Source organism: Chroicocephalus ridibundus, chromosome 15 (assembly GCF_963924245.1).
Source record: "Chroicocephalus ridibundus chromosome 15, bChrRid1.1, whole genome shotgun sequence".
Lineage (NCBI taxonomy): Eukaryota > Metazoa > Chordata > Aves > Charadriiformes > Laridae > Chroicocephalus > Chroicocephalus ridibundus.
In genome coordinates this window covers 10,052,154-10,057,720 of record NC_086298.1, presented here as the reverse complement: position 1 = coordinate 10,057,720, position 5,567 = coordinate 10,052,154, and the positions used below count along the sequence as shown (strand labels likewise).

General features: G+C 48.6%; 1 protein-coding gene across 3 annotated transcripts in view; it reads left to right on the top strand.

The window, feature by feature from the left end:
* Positions 1-4,856: 4,856 nt before the first annotated feature.
* Positions 4,857-5,567, top strand: part of NACC2 (NACC family member 2) — a 63,136-nt gene continuing 62,425 nt past the window's right edge. For all 3 annotated transcript variants that reach the window (XM_063352903.1, XM_063352906.1, XM_063352905.1), the window contains exon 1: positions 4,857-5,007. The gene's annotated coding sequence lies outside the window, so the exon portion shown is untranslated. The remainder of the gene's footprint in view (positions 5,008-5,567) is intronic.

Below are 5,567 nucleotides of genomic sequence, written 5' to 3'. Positions count from 1 at the left end.
AAAGCTTTCCCAGTGAAATACATGCCAGCAAGGCTCCCTAATGGGAGCAGTGTGTAATTCCGGAGTGGGAAGTGAAATGAAGACACCACAGAGCGGTCGAGGAGCAGAAGAGCACGAGACTAATGAGGCAGGGCCAGCAGATAAATTCTCGGGATGGTCACAGGTTGTCATTTAACCTCTTTATCTCCATTTTCCAAGGGAAAAGCAGGCATAATACCCACCTTGAAACCCATTTTGAGCTTTGTGGCCGAAAGATGTGTGCTTAGATAGTTACTGCTCTGCCTGGACGGAACCTGTGTATCCTCCCGCCCCGCTCCGCTCTACTGCACCGACGGCAACAAACCCCCCAGGGAACCAACTCTTTCCTCACCGTGTTTCAGTTTTGTACAAGAACATTAAAGACTGTTTCTGCTCTTGCGGGCTGGAGCACAACGAGCAAAACTCATCCCCTGGCAAGGTTGACTTGGCCGCTGTGATGGGGAGAGGAAAAGGCAAATCCCTCTGCCATAAATAAATAATGCAAACGAGGGTTTCTGATACATTTTGTTTTGTCGTTTGCTGCTGTTCATGATGGTGTCTTAATCCCAATGAACTTTATGCGGCTGTAATAAAGCCGCTGTGTCCTCTCCTCTCTCCTATGAATACCAAATACACCGAAGTGTTAGCTAAATGTACCGTCAAAGTAAAGGTTTCTGGAAGCAGGTAATTTTCTCTCCCTACCAGATTGCCTTGTAGCTCACAGCGCAATGCAAATACTGGTTGCGCGTGTTGGGCTGGGTGGATAACGCTCTTTCTACCCACAAAGAAAACTTCTGTCCCGGTTACACAAATTCATCCTCATATGACGATCGGTCTGCTTTGCAAAGTCCTCTGAAGAGTTGCTTCAGAGAACGGAGTCTCTCAGACAGACTTGTTAATTTTGGCATTTTTTTCAGCATCCTCTTCCAGCCCGGAGCCGCTCCGCTGGGCGAACGTGGTGATTCCCACGGCCGCAGGGGAGCAGCCCAGCCAGGGCTGGGCACACCTCGGGCACATCGATGGCCCTCCCAGGGCAGCGCGCCCGGAGGCAGGACGGTTAGAAAGGTCTTGTAGGTCTCCTTCAGTACCGGGTTCGCTGCAAAGTCGTGTCTCGGCACAAAATGAATTTGTCCTCTGCTGCCTGGTTTCACGGGAGCCTCGGGGCAGCGCTGCTCTGCCGGGGGCGAGTCTGGTCCCCGGTCCTTCACGCAGCCGTTCAGAAACACAGCTGGGAAGGAAGATGCAAAACCCATCTTAACCATCTCCAGCGCCCTTAGAGCCCGAAATTTGGAGAAGGAACAAAAATCTCCAAAGCTTTGCAGTGAAGGGCTAATGTTTAATGGAAAAGCTGCAGCTGGGAAGGGTTAAACGGACGTGGGACACCGCAGGATTGTTTCTTGTGCTTCCCTAAACTACTCTTCAGATGGAAAGAAAAAAAAAAGTTAGCTTTTCTCCTGCAAGAATGTAAATGTTGGGTGTTTTATCAAGTGATTTCTTCAGCCCTCGAGCCATTCTCCAATTTGAAATGCTAGATTAAAAAAAAAATTGCAGGGAAGAGAGAGAAAGAAAGAAAATATTTTTGTCAGCCCAAGAACACTTTGCAGACATTATGGAAAATGTTGCCTATTTTGTTTCCTCTAGTCGCTGAACCAATCTTTTGCATTAAAATCAGCATAGTAGTAAATAAACATGTTTTCTCTAGCCCTGGAGCCATTCCGAGACATCAAATGGTACTTAAGAAATGTTTCTTTCTCCATCACGGAACATTTTTAAAATGTCCATGGCCGAAGGGAGGAAGATGCTCTCGCGGCTGAAGCATTATCCGGCTTCCTGCGCTCTCAAAGCTGGGGGTGGCCCTGGGCAAGTCAACGGAGCTCGGATTTTTCTGTTCTGCTTAAGCACTTGGGGAAGGACAGGAGTTTTCCAGCGAAGCGGCACCTTGCAGCTCCTCGTAAACGTGGCTGGATTTCCTGTGAAGCTTGGAGAGGTGCAGGGGGCTTCCGAAATCCACCCCACAGACTCCCAGCCCTGTGCTGAGCCTGAGCTCAGCTGGAAAATGTAGCCAGTACATCACAGAATCCCAGAATGGTTTGGGTTGGAAGGGACCTTAAAGCCCACCCAGTGCCACCCCTGCCCTGGGCAGGGACACCTCCCACCAGCCCAGGTTGCTCCAAGCCCCGTCCAACCTGGCCTTGAACCCCTCCAGGGATGGGGCAGCCACAGCTTCTCTGGGCAACCTGGGCCAGGGGCTCACCACCCTCACAGCAAACAATTTCTTCCCCATCTCTCATCTAAATCTCCCCTCTTTCAGTGTAAAACCCTTCCCCCTCACTCCCCTCCCTGCTCCAGAGTCCCTCCCCAGCTTTCCTGGAGCCCCTTTAGGGACTGGAAGGGGCTCCAAGGTCTCCCCGGAGCCTTCTCTTCTCCAGGCTGAACCCCCCCAGCTCTCTCAGCCTGTCCCCACAGCAGAGGGGCTCCAGCCCTCCCAGCATCTCCGGGGCCTCCTCCGGCCCCTCTCCAACAGCTCCGTGTCCTTCTGCTGTTGGTGCCCCAGAGCTGGAGGCAGCGCTGCAGGGGGGTCTCACGGAGCGGAGCAGAGGGGCAGAATCCCCCCCTCGCCCTGCTGGCCACCATGAAGCATCTCGGGGTGATATGAATTATTCGAGTTTCGTCCACACATCTTCTGCGACACGGGGATGTTCTGACGCGGGCTGTGGTCCCTCAAGGAAGGACAAGGGGACGGTGCTGGCCATCCCCCCAGGGACATTTGCCCCCGAGGAGCAGTGCCGCAGCCCCGGGAGGTGGTCGTGGTGGCCCAGCAACAGGGGAGCTCTTGCAGGAGATGGTTCACATATTTGTACCAGGATGAAACTCAGCGTCTCCGCTCCGTGCGGAAAGTGGCCCAATGGGCCACCACTGGCCCAATTCCCACCTCTGTGGAAAGGCGGGCGCGTGGCCACGCAGGCGCTGAAGCGTTTGTAGCATCGTGTTGAGATGCTTCAATGAAAGAGAAGGGCAGGGAGTGGGGAACGTCACACTCGAGGGTAGTCCGAGGGCGCTGTCTCGGGACGCAGGGTTGGGACGTATTTCTCGTGCATCATTTCTTAAAAAAACCAACAAACCCGATTTTATCTTGCGCAGCACAGAAAATGCCTTTGTCCTGACCTGACACTGTTTTTTAAAGTGTCAAGTGCTAATGAAATTCCTCAGCCTTGAGAGGTTCTGGGCATCCAATGCTGATTTTTAAAATCCAGGGATATTTTGCTGCAGATTTTTAAAGCGGCCTCGAAATGACAAACGTTGGAGAGCGTGAGAGAAAAGAAACTTCCAGATTCAGAGAAGTTCTGCCACAATCACGCAGGAAAAACACCCAGACTCGTGCGTTAAAGAGCTTTTTGTTATTCCTTTGAAATTTGTTTCGAAGACGGAGGGCCAACACCACACGTTTAATCATGCAAATAGGTTTCCTGATTTTAATATTTGGGGCTCAGAGAAGCAAGAAAGGAAAATGGCTTTTTTTTTTTAGGCTAGAGGATGAAAATTGGAATGAAAGGCAGTCGGCAATCGGAGTAGATGACCATCGCAGGTCCCTTCCAACTAAACTATTCCATTCCATTCCACTGTAAACTTAAATAAAGTACAATAAAATAAAAGAAAAAAAATTTAAAATGGAATAAAAAAAAGAAAAATGAAACAATAAAATAAATTGAATTGAAAACTGAAACAATGAATTGAAATTAAACTAAAATAAAATAAAAATGAAATCATAAGGTTACAGAAAAACCAAAAAATTAAATAATAAATTTAAAAGTTAAGTGATAGAATAAATGAAATTGAAAGAAGAAATAATGAAATGAAAATAAAATAATAAAGATAAATAAAATAAAAAATAACAAAAAGAAGTAACAAAAGGAAATAAAAATAAACTAACAAAGTTAAATAAAAAATGTAATACAAATTTAATAAAAATTAAAATTTTTAAAAAAGTGAAATAAAAAATAAAGAGCAAAAAGTGGAATAATGAAAAGCAGCAAAAAGCGACCAAATTAAATGAGAGTAAAATACTAAAATAAGATAAAAATAAGTTAAAATAAAAGAAATAAAACAAGTTAAAATAAGTTGAAATAAAATAAGTTGAAATAGAATACGATAGATATAAAATAAGTTAAAATAAGTTAAAATAAAATACGATAGATATAAAATAAGTTAAAATAAGTTAAAATAAAATACGATAGATATAAAATAAGTTAAAATAAAATAAGTTAAAATAAAATGAAATAAAATAATAAAAATAAAATAATAAAAATAAGTTAAAATAAAATAAGTTAAAATAAAATGAAATAAAATAATAAAAATAAGTTAAAATACAATATAATGAAATGAAATAAAATAAGATAGAAATAAATAAAACAAAATAATAAAAATATAATAAGATAAAATTAAAACATCCCAAAACAAGACTGAGACTAAAACAAGCTAAAAACGGCCAGGAGGCAAAATAAAACGCCACACGACAAAATAAAAGCAAACGTGACACAAGAGAAAACAGCAGCGATTTCCGCCCCTCGTGACCCCCCCCGCGCCCCCACCGCTCCCCTCCGCAGCGCTGCCCCGCGGAGGGGGGGGGGGTGTATGTGTGTGTCCCGCCCCCCCGCGGTCCCTCCCCACAACCCCGAGCGGGGGCATCCCCGCGGGGGGGGGGGGGGAGAGGGGCGGCGGCGGGAGGTGGGACCGGCCCCCCGGAGGGGGGGGAACCCCCCCTCCGGGGGGCCGGTCCCACCTCCCGCCGCCGCCCCTCTCCCCCCCCCCCCGCCCCGGCCCGTCCCGGGTCCGTCAGTCTGCGGCGGCGGCGGCTGCCGGCGCTGCTGGGCGAGGTCAGGGAAAGTCCATGTGAGGAGCGGCTGGAATCACTTCCTGCCGCCGCCGCCGGGACCGCGGCTCCCGCCGCCGCTAGGCCCAGGGCAGCCTCCGGGGGCCGGTCACCCGCAGGTGAGCGACCGGGGACGACCCCCCCTTCCCCCGGGATCAGCGTGGAGGTGGGGGCCGGGGGGGGGCGGGGGGGGGACGGACGGACGACGACACGCGGGAGGCGGGTGTGCAGTTGGCCGGCAGTCAGCGCACCCAGCATCCCTTTTATATCCTAATAACTATCCCCCCCCAAAAAAAAATATTAAAACTCAGGGAAAGCGATTACACCTCGTTTCCCCACCGGGGGCGGGGGGGGGGGGGCCGGTGCGTGGGTTTTTGGGGGCTTAGGTCCCCCCCCCCCCCGCCCTAATGTTGCGGGGGGGGGTGGTGGTGTTTGTGGATGAATTGGGTTAGTTCCTGCAGTGTTTGCAAGTCTTGCGCGAAACGTGGGAAATGGGGGTTATTATTAGAAATGCCTCTCCCGGGGGGGGGGGGTGTGTGTGGGGGAGCTGCCGAAGGCTTTATTTTTTTTAACGCAGGTTCGGACTTTTTCCTCCGGGGGAGGAAAACGCTGTGAAAGGGGAGATGTTTAAAAAAAAAAAACAAAAAAAAACCCAACAAAACACAAAACCAAAACCACC